The following is a 19,692-nucleotide window of genomic DNA, read 5'->3' on the forward strand; positions in this document are numbered from 1 at the left end:
CATGTATTGGTCATTCTATGACCAAAACTAACACTATATGATCCTAAACTTCTGGTGGATCATCAAAATCAAGCCTCTTCGGCGCAGTACGCACCTCTATAGATGGCTGCAAAACAACAATTCAAAAGCCAAGTTAGGATTCTTTTGTAGAAAATAGTTCACAATTGACATCATAACTATGCATTTAACTTTAATTCCTTTGCAATTGAAATGTAGATTACCTCATCAGTTGATCCAAGATCTAATGTCTTCGCTCTCCTCTCCTTGTCACTCTTAGGAGTTTTCTTGAAGACATACTTAAATGGATCCACGTTATGGCCGTACCGCGAAGGAGTCTATTGTAGATTAAATGTACAATTAATACAATGTACTAACATAAATATATCAAAAACACTTAAAAGCTATAATATAGAGAACAATGATGTACCTGTGCCTCAGATGCTTCTCCAATGGACTGAGGATGGCTCACCATCGATGTAGAAATAGTCGCTATTACCTATACAAAAAATGTACAAAGATTAAATACAATTAATATAATGATAAGTATTGAAGGTTGAAAACAATTAATTTTACATATCAAACAAAAGTGTACCGGATCCTGATATGCTTCTCCAGTGCAAGGAGGAGGGTTCTCCATTGACAAAATAGGTATGGATATTTGTTGTATGAAAAAATATAAGATTATAATATATCACAAGTTCACATGTACGTGTGCATATAATCATGAAATCAAGAAAATAAAGTAGAGATACATACCTCCACCCTCTCTTGATTCGTGGGTGAATCAGGTGCATTCAACATATCCATAAAGCTCAATGGCCGTTGTACATGTAAAGTAGACAAAAAACACTAATCAATCTACAAACCCCAACTAATACTTGATTTCAACATTTTCAAACAATTGTACAACTAAAAATGTGTTCAATTACCTTCTTCACACGTTTTGGCATCTTCGAGATATTCTTTTTCTTCGGACAAGCCCTAGACGCGGAGGGGGTGCCCTAAAAACAGAAAATTAACATGAGATATTAGTACAGATAATAAATTAAACATAATTTTAAAAATCTAAAATGAAATGACTTGCATATTCCATCAAAACAATACATAAAAAGAGTTGTACAAAATATGATACCGTATAGCCTTGTAGGCCAAAATCGATCACTGATAGCATGATGTCATCAATCTGGGACATTTCATCCCCTGTCAACACCTACAAACCAGAAATTGGACCAAGCATTAAAGATGGTTAGTATATCTTGTATTTTTTTGAATTCAAAGTGTACTATTCTATTTTAACATGTTACAGAATTTATACCTCAGGCGTCGAAGTTGCAGCTGTGGTAACTGGGGGAGGTGTATGGGATACCGCTACTGCATCTTGAAATGCATATTATTTGTCTCAATTTAAATCGATGTATAAATGAAAATTCGTTTATGTAATTACAAAATTAAAGTGACTGATAAATAAAATGTTATGAATTCAAATCAACACACCTGTGTCTGTGGCTCATGGGCAAACACCATGTCCATCAACTCATCTATCAACATCCTCAACTGTGTGAGCCTGACATCTACAACCACAAATCGTGCATAGATGATATGAGTATCCATCTGCACTGGCTGCATCATCTATCCCCGAGCAACTGACACACATATGCTCGATGGGCTCTTTGTCGCCCTCTAACGACTCATCATCCAATACAATAGGGTGTGCTAATGATGTCCCTGCTGGATGATGGCACCAGTCAATGCTGTGGCCGCCTAAAGAGTCTGTAGCTCCATCGACTCTTTCAGCTCTAATGGGACAGCCTGATGCACCTTGGGTTTGGGTGCTAGGGGGTGGCGACTCTCCGCGGCTAATCGCCTACGAGCTCCAGGTCTATCTTGGGCAGAGCCACCACCTCTACCATGAAACTCTCTCATGTCAAAATAATTTGGGCGCACATTGAACACAAACTCACAATATATTTTTCTCAAAAAATATAATGGCACCTCATAATTATTACAAGGTAGATTGTCAAAGACCATCCACCACCTTTGCCAAAAAAGATTCTTCATCTACACATTGGTACACCAATGTATGGGAAACCTCTTTACATTAGGAGGTAATGACTGACCAGTTTTGGGGTCAACAAAAAGGGCACATATTTGTTGTTTAGAAATATTTTTTGTTTTTAACTCCATCGTATGATAGCCCATTGGCATAGAATTGACGACACCTATCCCTAAAGCTTCCCCATTTGGTAATTTTAGTGGAAACAGTTATGGCACCACTAGCTAATGTTTCTAGGCTAGTGGTGAGGGATTGATGATGGCCAAGTTTAGAAGTTTTCAATTTTACAATCAGTCTATTGATTTTGGATGTATTTTGCCCTAACTGATTAATTAATTCTTCCTGTGTTTCAGCTGTGCAGTCAAAAGGAGGAATTGGGGGTTGTTCTTGTGTGTTTTCAGGAGGTGCATTTGGTTGTTCTTGTGGGTTTTCAGGAGGTTCTTGTTCTAGATTAGAAGAATCTAGTTTTTGAAACAAAAAATGAAAAAACCTAATCAAAATTAATGAAATTAAATTCAAAATGTAAAACAAATTGCATAAACCAGAAAGAAAGACAAAAAAAAACAAAAACTAACCTTGATCCATAGCCTGAGGACAAATTTTGCACCCCCTTCACGGTTTAACTTAAAAAATGGGAAAAAAAGAAAGTAAAAAACGCGCTTTTTGGGTAAATGAGGACCCAGTTTTTTTTTAAAACTTTTTTCATCAGGCACCACATATTACTAGGATTATTAGCGCGTATGTGCTCATTTTCCTATAAGCAGGGCGTACATGCTAATTTTCCTAGGCGTAGCACGTACACGCTCAGTTTCCTAAGCTTAACGCTTACGTGCTACCTTTTCTAGGCTGGGAAAGAACAAACCTAAGCGCGTACACGAGAATTTGAAATTTTAAAACCGCGTACGCGCTGCCTGTTTTTCCAAGTTTTTTTTGGGTGCTGTCCACTTTTCTAACTACCATCTTTGTGCACACGCCCTAATCTAATAATAAATAAATTTAAACAAATAATTAACATTTTAACAATTCTTTTGATATGTCTATATTAAACATTCATAGAGTCAATTGAGGAGATCTACCCGGGAGTGCATGTTGTAAGGTGTGGCCCTTGGTCTTTGTCCAAAAAAAGCGGTGTGTTTGTGACATGGCTCAACCGCCTCTTGTGGATTCTATAAGTCTAGTGGTTGTATTAGGCATTGATAGGTTGATATTTTGGTGCGACGACAACCACTCCCAACAAATGGTATCAGAGCTAGGCCACAGGTTCAAACCCCACTTGTGCTGAGGGGTGGATTGTTGTAAGGTGTGGCCCTTGGTCTCTGTGCAACAAAAGCGGTGTGTTTGTGACATGACTTAACAACCTCTTGTGGATTCTACAAGTCTAGTGGTTGTATCGGGCATTGATAGGTTGATCTTTTGGTGCTACGACAACCACTCCCAATAGTGTCGACCTCTAACAAAATTTTTTTATTATGTTATTGTTTTCTGAAGAAGAAGAGCCTAAATTATTTCTCTTTGATTAGATTGAGCTAATGAAATTTAGAGGTGCTTCCAAAAGTGTTGATCAGGATAAATGGATGGCAACGATGCAAGACCTGAAATAGATTCATTGAAGGAAAATCACACCTGGGATATAGTCAAGCTACCGCCTAATCAAAGGCCCTTGAATAATCAATGAGTATACAAGTTGAAAGAGGAAGGAGGTAGAAATTGTTATCGTGCCATACTAGTTGTGAAGGGGTATGATCATAAGAAAGGTGTATATTTTGATAAAATATTTTCACCAGTTGTGAAAATAACAAAGATTTGAGCATTTTGGGTCTTGCAACTGTTTGGGACATTGATCTTGAACAATTTGATTTTAAGGTTGCATTTTTACATGGAGATGTTGACAAAGAATTGTATATGGAGCAGGCTGATAGATTTACAAAACAAGGACAAGAACATATTTATTGCAGGTTGAAGCAAAGTTTGTATGGTCTTGAGCAAGACCCGAGGTAGTGGTATCTTAAATTCGATCTTTTCATGATTGAGCATAAATTCATATGGTGTGAATTAGATCCACATGTTTACTACAAATTGCTTCCTAAGGGTGAGTTTGTTATGTACTTTTACTCTATGTTGATGACATGTTGGTAGCCAGTACTAGCATTAGGATTGTTTGTGAATTAAAGAAAAAATTATCTATCAGGTTTGCCATGAAGGACTTAGGGGTAGCAAATAATTTTTTTGGGATGACCATTACTCAAGATAAACAAAAGAAGAAAATTAGATCGTCTCAAAAGAAATACATTGACAAAGATGTAGATAGATTTGGTATGGCTAGTGCTAAGGTTGTTAGCACTCCTCTTGTTGGTCATTTTCGTTTATCTTCTGAGATGTGTCCTAAGACACAAGAATATCAAGAATTCATGAAAGTCATTCCATATTGTTCAACAGTTGGCAATATCATGTATGCCATGGTTTGTACTCGTTCAAATATTGCTCATGTTGTGGGAGTTGTGAGAAGGTTTATGATTAATCCAGGAAAACCTCATTGGGAGGCAATCAAATGGATTTTGAGATATTTAAAAGGTACATCAAATTATGCTTTGTGTTTTGGAGGGAATAATGTGCACCTTCAAGGATTTGTTTATTCTGACTTGGCCGAGGATTTGGATAAACAAAGATCCACTTCAGCTTATGTTTTCACATTTCTTGGAGCAACCATTAGTTGGGTTTCTAGATTGCAACAATCAGTAGTTCTTCCCATAGCTGAGGCAAAATACATGGCTCTATTTGAAGGAGCAAAGGAGATGATTTGGTTGCATCGATTGTTGAGTGATTTGAAGTGCAAACAAGATAATTTTACTTTGTTTTACGATTGCAGCAGTGCCATTCAAATGGCTAAAAATCCTATATTTCAACGCCGCATTAAACATATTGAGTTGTGACATCACTTCATTCACAGTGTGGTTGAAGAGGAAAAATTGCAGTTTGTAAAGATCGACACTAAAGTGAATCTGTTTGATGCTTTGACAAAGGTAGTTATCAGAGAGTAGCTTGAGTTCTTTAGGGCTTCTCTTGACATCGTCAAGATGTGACAATGAGCTCAAAGTGGGGGAATGTCTGATATGTTGCAGCAGGCATTGGAATTCAAGTGAGAGATTTTTGGGTATATGAAATCCAAAAGACTTATTTTACTTCAATTTGTCTCTGTCCCTTCCAATTCCTTCCTTCAGAATGCTTCTCTATATGTATGGAGATTGTAAACATTTTTGTAATTAATTCTAGAAAACTTAGTTGTAGCTCATATATGTTTGTTTAGCAGACGTAGCCAACATTGATCAACCACATTTAACTTGTGTCATACGTATTGTTCTATTGTCTTCTGTTTTCAATCTCTTTTTCTGCACATATTTTATTTTCTTTCTTCATTAACAATATCAAGGTAATTCATTGCATGCGGGATGGCTGAGTTCACACGTGAATTTGCATATCATCCGGTAGTTGGTGTGGCATACATATATGAATTAGAATTTGTGAGCCTTTCGATGCAGTATCTTCATCTAAAATCATCTTAGAACAAGATGCTCAAGCAACGCCTCTGTAGTACAAAAATAAACCTTGCTTCTTATCCCTTTGAAAGGATTGCCAGTGGTCATATTGCCTAGCTATTGTAAATCCATCCTTCATCATAAATTGTCCAAAAAATGCTTCGGGGGAAATGAAAATGCAAGAGAGATTGTCATAGTTGGTATATCAATCCACTTAGATTTGTACCTTCGATTTTGTAGATAACAAACTACTGTATTCGACTAATTTTTCTATTGAAAAAGGTTGAAAACAAATATCCAGACTAGGTATGTGTTGTACTGGATATATCCTCTGTCACAGGGCACATAAAGCCTTCTGATGAATAGAATTCTAGATGATTATTTTAAGAAACTCCAAAGAGGCCTCAAAAATGGTTTCTCTCATAATGGACAAGATTGCAAAGTGTAAATTAGGAGTAGGCTTAAATTAGGAGGATAGAGGTTTTAATAGATTGAGGGATAGGCTTGAAGTTAAGATATGATTAAATGATTTTTATTTCAAGTTTTTAGAATTTTTCAATAAGAAAAAATAAGTCTGTAGACTTTTCCTATTATATGAACAATTTCTATTAATGAATATGGAGAAAATGTGGTGTATCTAAAAATAAAATAAGAGTCATTTCACATAAGTGTGTCACTTTAGTGAAGTAAATTGTAGTTGTATTTGACAATGGTTTGGGATACATGTATGAATTACTACATAATTTAGAAGATGATTATAAAATCTTTTTAAAAAAATTGGAATATGACTTGTAATAAATGTTCTTTATAATTAAATTGAAGGATGTTCTTTTATGTTGTTTAGAATGTTTCTTTTAATGATTTTTATGAGTCTAAAGGATGATTTCTAGCCTATAATTGAACTAATCATTTGTGATTACAAATCAATGTACAACATTAACACATTAAAAGTAGAAATGAAATAGTTAAGATTGAATTATTTTAAAAAATCTCATCATATGTATTGTAAGAATGACCCTACAAATGTGTTGTTGAGCACAAAAAGTTTCCCATCAATTTTTATATATCTTCTAGTAAAACTTGTTAAAATGATTAGTATAACCTAACTTACTTCAATACCATGTTAGAAATTAGGATCTTAGGATACTAATCATTATAAACAAGATATTAAAAAAAAAGTTAAGAATCATAGAACATAAAGTTAACACATTACACAAGATATACGTGGGAAAAACCTTTGAGGTAAAAAATCCTATGAAGCATCATTTTATTAAAATATTTACAAAATATAGTTTATAACAAGAGATCCTTGAACCTAGGGATACTCATCCACATACTTCCACATGACCAATAATACCTCTTGTGCATATACTAATCATTTTACTAACCTATTCATTATATGTTTACTAATCATTTTAAAGTTATACAAAGTTTACTAGTCATTATACTCATACTAATCATTAATTGGTTTAAAATGGTCATACTAATCATTTTAAAGTTAATCATTTTAAAGTCATACTTTGTACTATAGATCTCTATACCCTCATTCCCAAAGCATTTAAAAAATCTCCATATGTATAAAACTAGGTTTTCTAGGCAATGTCACTTAACACATCAAGCTATTGGGAGATTTTTCCAAGGGATGTTGACACCGCGTTCATAATCTATCAACTATGCATGTTTTTGATGTAGCCATAATCGGTAAAACAATCAAAGAGAATAAACCGGCTTATGCAGCAAGAGGAACACAACGAAAGCAGTAAGAAAACATAACAAGATTACATAAACAAATCATATTATTGCTTTAGAACTTCCGGAAACCATCCGGTCATCATCATATAATCATCAAAGAACGTCTCGTAGTTAACCGGTTACATGTAGGTTATCAACCAGATACAATCCAATCAGGACTCTAAGAATCAACCGGATCACAATATGCAAGTCTCAATACTTATTCTCAATATATCATATTTATACCCACTGGAACATATCTGGGTCGGCCTCATAAGATTACATTTACCACAGCAGGAAAATGAAACGTGTAATTAGGTCAGCCCTAAGAATTAAATAAATCTTTCCGGAAAATAACAATCACGAAATGCGGTTTAGCAGGAAGGTCGGCCACACACCAAAGAACATCGGACAAGACCTGAAATAAATCCAAAAGCCAAGAATCGCACCGGTAATGAAGAAAAACCAACCAGTAAGCACAAGAATTGTCCCGAAACCCAGAAACAATCAACCAGAAGCGATAACTGGCCGGAAAAGAACCCAAATGAACTGAAAATCTAGAATTAAGCACATGTAACAACCTGAAAAATGAAAAATAAGATCTACCACGAAAAGAAAGCAACTACCGGTAAGAACACAGAAAACTACATAAAGAACTAAACAAGAACAAAACTGAAAGGAAATATTTTTGGTTGATGCAAGATTGCTTATCGACCGGGGATGCTCCTGCATCAGTTGTTCTATATAAGCTCCTCTATTCTAATTCTAAATGTCATGGAAATCCTTAGTATTCGTTAACAAATAGGAGCAAATTTTGTGAGTGAAGAGAGAAAGCTGCTTCAACATAATGGTATATATTTTTTTATGTAGAATGAACAAAATAGAATACCCTACATAGAGATAAAGAGAGAAATATTGATGATTTATCATGACCGACAAATAATTACAATAGTAAAACCCATTTACTTGTAGCTTTCAGAGTTAATTTATGGAATGGATTCAATTTAATATATTGTGATCCCATTAGATTATGCATACTAGCATGCATGCAAGAGATGGCGAAAAAGATGTTAAATAATGAGGCTTAAGAAGAGAAAGCTAATATTTTCTTGAGAGACGATAATGGAGAAAAGTTTCTTTGTTTGAAAAATAATAAGATGAAGAGGAAAGTAAAAGAAGAGGGTACTTCTCCTTGCCTAGAGATTATTGAAGAAGTTTGGTTGTGAAAAATTAAGAGTGTGCATCTTTATTTATTTTTTTGCATTGTACTCTATTGTTTAAGGTAATTATTCTTCAAATTGGGACTTGCTTGATCTCATGTTTTTATTTACAATCTGTATAATAAAGTACAAATATTTTTATCTTTTTGAAAATAGAGAGGATGTTATTTTTACTATGAGATTGAAATTAATACCAATTTTATATTCTTCTTATGGGGAGAGAAATAATAATATTTTTTTATATAATTAAAAAATTAAACATTTCTTATTTTTTAAGAAAAATATATCAAATCTCACACTGGACATAATTTGGATCTGTTTAGGAAATGTTAAGTTGATTATAAGAAATAGTATTTTGTTTTCTATTTTTCAAGTTTCTTTTGGAATTTTTTTGACATGAGCTTCTTTAATAGAGTGGAATCTTTTTGAAAAAAAATATTGACATGACAATTTTTGTACTCCACGGATTGTTTTCACCTTCCATCCCTTCTTTGAAAGCCAGAGACTATTTCTAAGAAACAGGGAACAAAAAGAAACAGGGAACAAAGAGTACATAGATTTACTGAGCTGCAGCTCATACACTAAATATCATCACATTTAGACTGCTATTCTAACAGCTATGTAGAGCTGGACCATGCTGTAAGAGTACTTACCAAAATACAGATTCAGCAATATATAGAGTTATTCATTTACGATGGAGATAATAAAATAATATATTCCAAACAACCCATAAAGCCTGAAAAGCTTGTTGATGTGATGATACACAGGCTTGACGAGGTCAACCGAATCTTGTCAACATCTGTTTTCAATACTCATTTTAATGTTGTATGAGAGATATGCCAGCAAACTCAAACTGGAGGATAAGAATGACACGGAGTTGACAGAAGCTTATGACAAATATTAATGTGACCAGTATTAATGTACATACGGAGGATGCAGATTGACAGTGGAGGTACTTGGGATTACTTCCAACACTATTGACCCTTCTGCTTCTGCTCATTCTAGTTAGTAATTTCTGGGCTGAAGACGAAAAACATGAATGAGTAAGAATCAAATTTTTCGTGACATACATATGCATGCTCTCATCTTTTCTGATTCGTGTATGATAGTTTAAACTATGGGTGGCTTTTCCTGTATTTTGCTCTTCATCATTTCTTCTCTCTGTTGTGGGATTGATGGAGAAGTCACAAACTGTAAAGATGGTAAGCTCTGGTAAAATGATTTGGGTGTCTGCTAAGAAGAATTGTTTTTAAGAATATTGTTGGTATGTTTGAATTCCAGTGCCGACGATGACCCTGCTGAAACTGCAATGGAGAAATTCGTCACAGCTGAGATGGGAAGGCGTAGATCCTTGCGCTTCAAATTGGGTTGGGGTTACTTGCGCCGGTTCTCGAGTCATATATCTGTATGCCATTCTCTACGTTTTATATGTCTTAATACCTACTCTTCGATTCTTGTACTGCTAACAATCTAACAAAAAATTATAGGCGTCTAACTTCAATGGGTCTAAATGGAGAACTGCCATCTGAAATTGGAAGCCTTACGGCTCTTCAAAGTCTGTAAGTTGTATATATCAATTACAAGTACAGAATTGGCTTCTGCTGGTATATTTGCAGGATTTGAATTCGATTGTAGATTAATTAAATCAAACTATTGTTGCAGAGATTTCTCGTACAACACAGGCTTGACTGGACGAATTCCATCAAGTCTAGGAAACTTGGGCAGCCTTTTCGAGCTGTAAGCATATATCACACTATTAAATCCATAGCCATTCTTCACTGGTATTAAACATGCTAATTGTTTGTTGCGTGTATAGATTGTTAGTTGGGTGCAGTTTCAGTGGGCGCATTCCAGCTGAGCTTGGCAACCTGCCAAGGCTTAAAACTCTGTAAGAAACCCACCATTAATTCTTACAGAATTGTTCAGAAATTACTAGGCTTTATATGATGTGTTGACACATAAATTGTTAATCAGGGATTTGAATACCAACAAGTTAGGCGGAACTATTCCTGCCGCGTTGGGCAACCTTAGCAGACTTTACTGGCTTGACATTAACATTCGCGGAACACTTCCAGTCGAGCTCGGAAAGCTTGGAAGTGCCGGTCACTTGTAAGCCTTTTATTTTTATTTCTTCTTATCATCTCTGTATATTGTATAGTCATGCAGTTCTCCTGATCGGTATTTACTAAACTCTGCTTATCATCAATTGTTGAAGCCACTTCAATAAAAACCAACTGCAAGGCCCCATTCCGCCTGAAATTTTCCATGAAAACATGTCCATAATACATGTGTAAGTACGCACCTCCATTCTTTCCTTCTTTCTTTGAAATAAATGATTTTTATTCTACCAAATCGTTGAGAGAAAGCACATGCATTCTGTGCAGGCTGTTTGATCAAAATAATTTCAGTGGAATGATACCCTCAACCCTGAGTCTTGTCAAGACCATACAAATTCTGTGAGTCCCATATTTTAGTCTGATAGATTTTCATTCTTCACAACTGCTCACTTCACAAGCTTTTCCGACGTTGTCACTGAAAAAGCATGTTAACAGGAGACTTGATCGAAACCATTTGGGAGGTGGAATACCGTCAAACTTTAGCTCCTTGGAAAACCTATCTGACATGTAAGATTTCATCCATTTATATTTCATAGAAGTAATTTGTAACAACATTTTAACATTTCCTTTTTCATATATTTCAGGCGTCTTTCAAACAATGAACTGAAGGGTCAAATACCTGACTTATCCGGGCTGAGCAACCTGCAATACTTGTAAGTCAACGGGAAACAAGCTACTATTTATGCCTTCTATGAATAATTTCGATGATTTTCAAATGGTTTCATTCATACCGTATTTTTTATGCCTTTTATGAAACAAACTACTGTATATACTTCTAAATTGACTGAGTCAAACTGAAATAGGTCGAACCCTTTTTCAATGGAGCTTATAATCCAAAAGATAAGTCTTGGTGTACAATGTGTACGTTGAATATGTGTGGAATTTGACAAAAAAAAATTATTATTGCTTACATCTGCATAGTACATGAGGTCAATTTCTAGGTCATTTATTTTAACATTTGAAATAAGAAGATAATTTGAATCTATTACCAATAGGATAATGCTAGGGAGAGAGAGCCTGGCTAGAAAGAAGAGATGGGGAAGAGTGAGAGAAAGAGGTAAGGAGATATCGATAGAGAGGAAGATAGAGATAGAGGAAAACAGATATAGAGATAGGGAGATAGAGGTGGAGAAAGATGTGAATGGAAATATATATGGACGAGTAAGACAAAGATCTAGAAAGAAATATAGATAGACATATAGAGTAGGAGAGATGGAGGGAGAGAAGTGAATAAGAGAGAGAGGGGGGGGGGGGAGATAGTTCAATAGATAGGGAGGGACATAGGGAAAATATGTCAATAGAGGGAGATATACAGAGATAGGGAGAGAGATCTAAGGAGATAGAGGTAGAGATATATAGACAGGTGTGTGTGTATGAGTGAGAGAGATGTGGAGAGAGAGATACAAATGGAGATAGATATGTCAAATAGGTAGGGCGGAAGGGAGGGAAAGAAATAGAGAGGAGAGAGAAGTAGAGAGACATAGGAAGAGAGAGTGATAGGGAGAGCAGGAGAGATAGGGATAAAAAGGAAGGGAGATAGAGAGATATAACTTGGGAAAGATAAAGAGGTGTGAAATAGGGTTAAATATATATAGAGGGATATATGGAAGGAGAGAAAGAATGAGAGGAACAAATAAAGATAAAAATAGGAAAACAATGGTAGAGGAGATAAGGAGAGATAAAAAATAAAGATATATAAAGTAATATAGAGATAGGTAGAGAGAGGGATAAAGAGTTAGAGATAATGAATTTTTGATCTGTAATTTCAGCTTGTCCATTTCAAATAAAGAGACGCCTTCGACATAAAAATAATCTAGTTATACATCTGGACGAGACACTTAACCATCCAAATATAATTAACAATAAATAGAATCATTTGCTATATATTTATATGCAAGTATTTGAATTGTTTTGTGAGCAGTAAATAAGGAAAAAATAAACTCAAATTGAGCAATTTATTTGGCCAGTTTTTTGTTTTTTTTCTAAGATAGACTTTCACATGTTTTGCATCGTATACCTAACATATTCTTTTTATCAATAATGTTGTTTTGCAGGGACCTGAGCAACAATTCATTTGACGCGTCCCCTGTTCCTCAATGGATTTCTTCATTGACCTTGTTAACTACAATGTTAGTCAAAACTCCAAACTAATCAAAATGCTTGGGAAAGATAGTTTAAATGGACTAGGAAAGAATATTGATATGTTCTGATTGGCATTCTTCCTTGCTTTTCGAATTTTTTCGCAGTGCCATGGAAAATGGAAAATTGAATGGCTCGTTACCTTCTAGCGTTTTAAAATTACCACAGCTGGAGACATTGTGAGTATACTTACCACTTTCTTCTCTCTGTAGTAAATTTGAAGGTCTAAATAAAAGATCTAGTGGTTGTCTTTAAACGTCAATTTCGAATGAGCAAGAGGATGGCGGGAAATTTCATCAATGGAGTTGTGGACCTCAGCAGCTTAACAGGACAGACACTGCAACTAGTAAATTTAGAGTATAACAACATCACAAGCTTTAACCCGCACAACACTCCCATGGACGTGTAAGAATTCTTCTTTTGCGATGGGGATTTCAACATTAATGGGGATGTCACACACTTATTTTCTCTGTATCTGTCATGTGTGCTCGCTAGATTATTGATCTATTGTGTCGTTTAATAAAAGAAAAACCACAGGTGATATTTGAGTTGAATAGTTTCCCTCAGTAATGGTAAGCTAATGGGCCCCATTTTTTTTTTTGAGATGGCAGCAATTTCTTCGGTAACCCGGCCTGTGCTGACGGAACACAACTATCAAATTTGAAAGATTGTCATCCACAAATGGCGGGAAATGGCACCACCTACACAACTGTTACAAAAGATTGTGGGAAAGCTACGAAATGTGGAGAGAATCTGGAAATCAATCCTGCTAACTGCGAATGTGCAATACCCTATGAAGGGTATCTGGTCTTCAGAGCTCCTTTCTTTGCAACTCTGAATAATTTTACCAGATTCCAAAACCTAGAGAAATCTGTAATGAGCCTCACAAGCTTGGTAGGCTTGACAAACTCAACGTTATCCATACTCTGCTGCATGTCTTTCGACATGGATGACTATCTCAAAATACACATTCGCATTTTTCCACCGGTTGGAATGAAGTATTTTGGGCATGTATATCTTGTAAATCTGGCTTACAGTTTAAGCAATCAGTCTTACAACCCACCAACAGAATTCGGACCCTATTATTTCATACCGAATCCGTACACCCACCCTGGTGAGATTGTCCTTCCTTTTCACGTTTGGTGTTTTGAGAGGGCACCATTTATGAATTTATTTTTTATGTTCCCCAAATCAAAATTTCCCTCTTTGTTTCAGATCCTTTCAAACGCTCAAGTAAACTGACAGTTGTTGGTATAGCAATTGGTGTGGCGTTGTCAGTCCTTACCATTCTTGGCATGGGGATCTATACAATCATGTTAAAAAGGAAAGTAGAAAAGGCAGCTAAAAATAGCAGACCATTTGGTATACAAATTTTCTCCAAGAAGTTAGATTGCAAAGAATCTGCTTATTCTTGCCTCAGGTTGTGTATACTGAGTTATTGATTTATTGATTTCTTCTTGGGAATGTATTTGTTTATGTTTAGGTTCCGGGGGATTTGCAAGCGGCGAGGAAAGCGGAGATGCCCCCGAACTGAAAGGAACAAGATGGTTTACATTCGATGAACTCAGACAGGCTACAAATAATTTCTCCACTGAGAATGAAATTGGATGTGGAGGTTACGGCAAGGTACATTATGTCACCTTTCATTTGTCTATTGCCATATTTTATTGTAACCAAGTATATTATAGAAGCCTTGTTTTGATTATACATATCACAAATCATAAAATCTCTGCTTCTACTAAATCATTGATTTTAGGGTTACACTATGTTGATTCTTCACTTTCCAAGTGCAAAATGAATGAGCTTGCAATTTGTTTGCATGGAAGTGCAGGTGTACAAAGGGATCCTGGCGGCGAGTAGACAAATGGTGGCTGTGAAGAGAGAAAAAGCAGAGTCTTTGCAGGGCGGAGGGGAATTCAAGACCGAAATAGAACTGCTGTCGCGTGTTCATCACAAGAATCTGGTGGGACTCATCGGATTTTGTTTTGAAGAAGGGGAACATATGCTTGTCTACGAATTGATGCCAAATGGGTCCCTCAGGGACAATCTCTCTGGTACATTTCTCCCTGCTCTGCCTTCAAAGTTTAAACAAATCACCATTTTCTACTCTGCAAGGACATTTTGAACACAATTTTATGTGAACAGGCAGAACAGGGGTAACCCTTGATTGGAGAAGAAGAATTCAAATTGCTTTGGGGGCGGCTAGAGGACTAGCGTACCTCCACGATCATGCAAACCCCGCAATAATTCACAGAGACGTGAAATCCGGCAACATCCTGCTTGATGAAAATCTGAATCCCAAGGTAGCAGATTTCAGGCTTTCGAAACTCATAGCAGACACAGGCGGCAAAGACCATATCACAACCCAAGTCAAGGGAACAATGGTAAATACAACTCTCTAATCAAATGCTGTTTAAGCTTATTCTAATGTCTGTGCTAGCTCAAATTCAGACAAAATCCTGTTGAAATAAATGGTGATTTTTTTTTAAATTGAGGGGTGTATGATTGGACAGGGGTACCTGGACCCAGAGTATTGCTTGACACAGCAGCTGACTCAGAAGTCAGAAGAGCGACGTGTACAGTTTCGGTGTAGTACTGCTGGAAATGTTAAGTGCGAGGCAACCCATAGAGCGAGGTATATATCTGGTTAGAGAAGTGAAGAGTGCTACTGAAATAGGAGGGACAGATGTTCTTGCGGAGCAGCAGCTGTTGGATCCAGTTCTCAGAAACTCTTTCATTACTCCCTCTGTTTTAGAAAGCTTTGTAATGTTAGCACTGCGTTGCTGTGAAGACGAGGGTGCATGTCGACCGAAAATGAGTGAAGTGGTGAAAGAGCTTGAGTCCATGGCGGACAACTGTGGAGATAATGATACAGAGCGTGACACAGATGGACAAATTGTGCGTCCAACCGTAAAACCCAAGTAATCTTTGAGCTTGTGTTCGCACAATTGCATCTTTGCATAAAAATTGTGGATATAAGTTCATCAATAACTTTTTTTCTCAGCTTCCACATACTTAAGAATTGTTGTAAATAAAGTTTGCGTACTCATAAGAAGTGCTTTTATGTCAGTGCTTTTATGTCGGTGATTAAAATGCATAGATTGTTTTGAATCAGCTCCAAATGCTATTAAATTTATGGGAAAATTTATTTGTTGTTTCTGGATTAGATTGTATTAGAATTTTTTATCATCAATGTTTCAAATCACACACTGTAATTCAAAAGATTATGTTCTCCTTAGAATTCTTGTTCATCTTGAAGATAAATTACAAAGTGTGATTCAAAATGTTACATCTCCCTAAAATGCGTGTTCATCTTGATGACTATGATTCTTGACAATAAAAAATTTCTGACACAACTTCATCTAGAAATAACAATTAAATTACCTAGTTTCAGGGAGTTTAGTATATTTTTTAATAGTTTGAAAAAAGTTGCATTTGCTTTTTGTCATTTGGATTTTAGCGGTGTGATGTTTTTCCTTTATCTTTATATAATGCAAATATGTGTATTATTGTCTTTTAATAATTATCAAATATACTTATTTATAAAAAATGTATATCAAATACAATATGATATAAATGTCTACATGCTAGCACTTGCACCAAAATGAGGTGCAATGATTACACTGATAGCAAGATATAGCTTGGGTGATATATCAGAGGGTAGGGAAAAAATTGCAAGAAATGTAAGTTGCTTTTCCTAGGATTAATTATTTACAATAAAAGACAATTGAGCATGAAATGTTAAAAGAATAGAATATGAAGAGTTTCAACTTTATTTAGTCAATTATGTTATGCAAAATGGTTTTTTAACACAATTTTATTTTCCTAGATATAACCAAATTCTCATTGTGCCTGGAAGAAGCAGACATCCCCAACTAATCTATGTTGGCAATCAATTTGACAGTGCAAAAAATAGTCAAAGTCCTAGCTCCCTTATATATTAAGCCTCCTTATTCCCATCGCATATAATCAATATGAGAAATATTCAAACAAGTCTTCCCTTGATCAAATTTTCCAAATCTTATCTAGCATCATCCCTTTGTTCATATGAAAACTTCAAAGTTTAGGGAGGTTTTGGTATTTTTTTTTCTCAATTTTGTAGTCTTACAAAGTTTTAGTGAAGCATTGAACATCTTTCACTTGTCCAATATCCTTACTGTTATCCTGTCATTCATCCCTCATAACAAGACAAAATTTTATTTGAGTCTTTATCTTTTCAAAAATTCCTTGGTTCAATCCTTAATTCGCTGGTAAATTGTCTCTTAATCTGTAGCGTCAAGTTTCAATGGTCGGTTTGAACCTCGTGAACCCCTTGAACCATTTTGAAAAGAGTTCATAATGTTCATCTAGGTACCACAAGTTCTAAGTTGTCTAAAAAAGTTTTATGCTAACGTTCACTCAAGTGTTTTTGCAGTAGTTCTAATTCATGGTCGCGTATGATGTGTTATATCCTCTTCTTCCAGGCTGTGAACCCTTTGAACCTAGTTCAAACAGTTCAGTGGTGTTCAACATGTTCAATGAAGTTCAAAAGACCGACGACATCTAACAGAGCTAATCTTTTCAAAGAGAATTTTCTTGGCACGGTGTACGCTTTGAACTACTTGAACCCTCATGAAGTTAGTTCAAATTGTTCATGCGTGTTTAAATCAGGTGGGTCCCATGGACTAAAAGACATGATGGTGCATTTATTGCTAAGTATGTTGAAGATTGAACCATATCTCGGGTGACGTCAACTGGCCGATTTTTGAAGGCAAGTAATCATTTTTGGGAATTGGCAGTTACTCCAAAAACACCGCCATGCATTCAATGTACGCGTGTGATGTCAAATCCCAATGCTCGGTACATTTGAGTTGACGACCAATTAATGCACTAAATAAGTTCGTATCACTTTTGCTATAAGGTATGAAGTGATTAATTTCTGAAACTTGTTCTTCATTGTTGTGGAGTGTTTGATAGAAGGTTTGTTTGCTGGTAGTCATTCGATTGGTCTCAACTGTGAAGGTGAGTTTTGTTTCCTATCTTCTCCAGTGATTTTTAGTTTCTTTTCTCTCTCGTAATAAAATTTGTTGGGAAGAATAAGGGTTGTTGTTTATGAATTATGAAGTCCACTCTGCACCTTTTCAGAAATATTTTTAGTCTTGCTTGTACAAAGCCCATTGTTAGTGATACAGACCTGAAAGGAGAAAATTTGGAATTTTTGAAGGAAAGGGTGTTTAAAGGAATTGACAGTTCATTTGGTTTAGACATTCTAAGTAGTGGTCTCGTAGAAGCGGCAACCTTTCCTCCTGCTATCCCTTGCCCAGAATTAGTTAGGGAGTACATTGCGAGGTATGATCCTATTTTCGAAACAATCAAGAGAGATAATGGTGAAACCCTCCTTGCAATTAACAGGGAAGTTATCTCTTCTATTTTCAAATTGCCTGATTATTAGTTCTCAATTTTTTCTCCTGCCCAATCAATTACTGAGTTCAATGCAGATAAAACTGGACACCGGAATAATATAGCGAAGCATTGGCTGAAAGCTCCTCAAAGGGGTGGCTCCAAGTTACCTAAGTATCCCAACAAGAATCACATGCTTCCCCACATCCATGATGTTATGTTACTATTACACCGAGTTAGAGGTTCGGCTGAGGCCTACAACTTTGATGATTGGATTTACTGTTATGTGCAACTGGTGTTGGAAAGAAAGCAGTTTCTTGACTGGGCGAAGCTTATTGCCGACTCCATGAGGGAATAGCTTAGTGTGGCGAAGAAGTACAAGCAAAATTTCTTTATGTCCTCATATTTGATATATCGTCTGGCATGTGTTAAAGAAATAGTGGGAATACCTAGGTAGCTTGCTGAGGGAGATGTTTCTGTGTATGACTTTTACCCCATGTTACAAAAAGATAATGCATTGCAAGAGTTTAGGAGAGTACATAATGCTTTCTTGGGAGATTTGTGTTATGAGTTAAAGAACATGAAAACCAAGAGGATGTCTGAGGATGCCTAGGCATTAGTGAAAAGATATGGTAGTTTCTTTGTTCAGTTTTCTCGTTTCTGTTATATAAGGGTAGGTGGTTTTGAAGAAGAGCCTTTCAGACTCCCTCGTTTTTTTTCAGATTATTTTGCTCTTGCTGAAATCTGTAGGCAGTTATCTATTGTAACTAAGAAAGCTCAACCTAGAGATAGATGGGAGGATCATTTTCCTATTCAATTGGGCATTTTATCTTGCAGTTCAATGTCAGATGCTTTGAGCATAGGAGTTGACTTGAAGGATTTCAATTTTCCACTGTATCATGAAAGAAAGGGCTTTGACAATAAAGGTTTCTCACGGAGTCTTGGTTTGATGCCGCACCTTCTAATTCCACACCTGGAGGACTTTTGGGAAGATTGCAATGATGAGCATGAAGTGTTCAAAAGAGAAAACATGAGAATGGTTCTGGAACAGGTAGTTTCACTATAGGTGAAACTTGATATAAGTGGGATCAAAGAGGATTATCTAGAGCTCTTTGAATCTAGATATCTAGACCGAGCTGAACCCGAAGCGTCCTGCATTAATTGGGATGTGGAAGAAGAGGATGATATACAGCTTAAAACAAAGAGAGTCTTGGAAAGAACCGCAAATTGGATTAATAAGAGAAGAGAAATGAAATTAGGCATCAAGATTGATCCTGCAAGAGATAGTGAGGTTGCTCTACGTCCCTCAAAACATTTTTCTAACCCCACTTCTATGCATGTTCATGCAGGTAAAAATAAGAAGCCATCTCACACCAAGCACAAGCCTAATCTGACTCTGGACTTTTCTACTCCTCGATATACAAGGTCACAGAGTGCTACATAGAAGAAAATGGACCAGGTCAAAGACACAGAGGCAAAAGACAAAATCCTTGATACTTAGATTTTTGAAGTCGAGGACC

General features: G+C 36.0%; 1 pseudogene; it reads left to right on the forward strand.

Annotated features, from left to right (window-relative positions):
• The first annotated feature begins 9,590 nt into the window (after window positions 1-9,590).
• Window positions 9,591-15,792, forward strand: LOC131056308 (leucine-rich repeat receptor protein kinase HPCA1-like; annotated as a pseudogene).
• The last annotated feature ends 3,900 nt before the right edge of the window (window positions 15,793-19,692 follow it).

This window comes from Cryptomeria japonica, chromosome 3 (assembly GCF_030272615.1).
Source record: "Cryptomeria japonica chromosome 3, Sugi_1.0, whole genome shotgun sequence".
Lineage (NCBI taxonomy): Eukaryota > Viridiplantae > Streptophyta > Pinopsida > Cupressales > Cupressaceae > Cryptomeria > Cryptomeria japonica.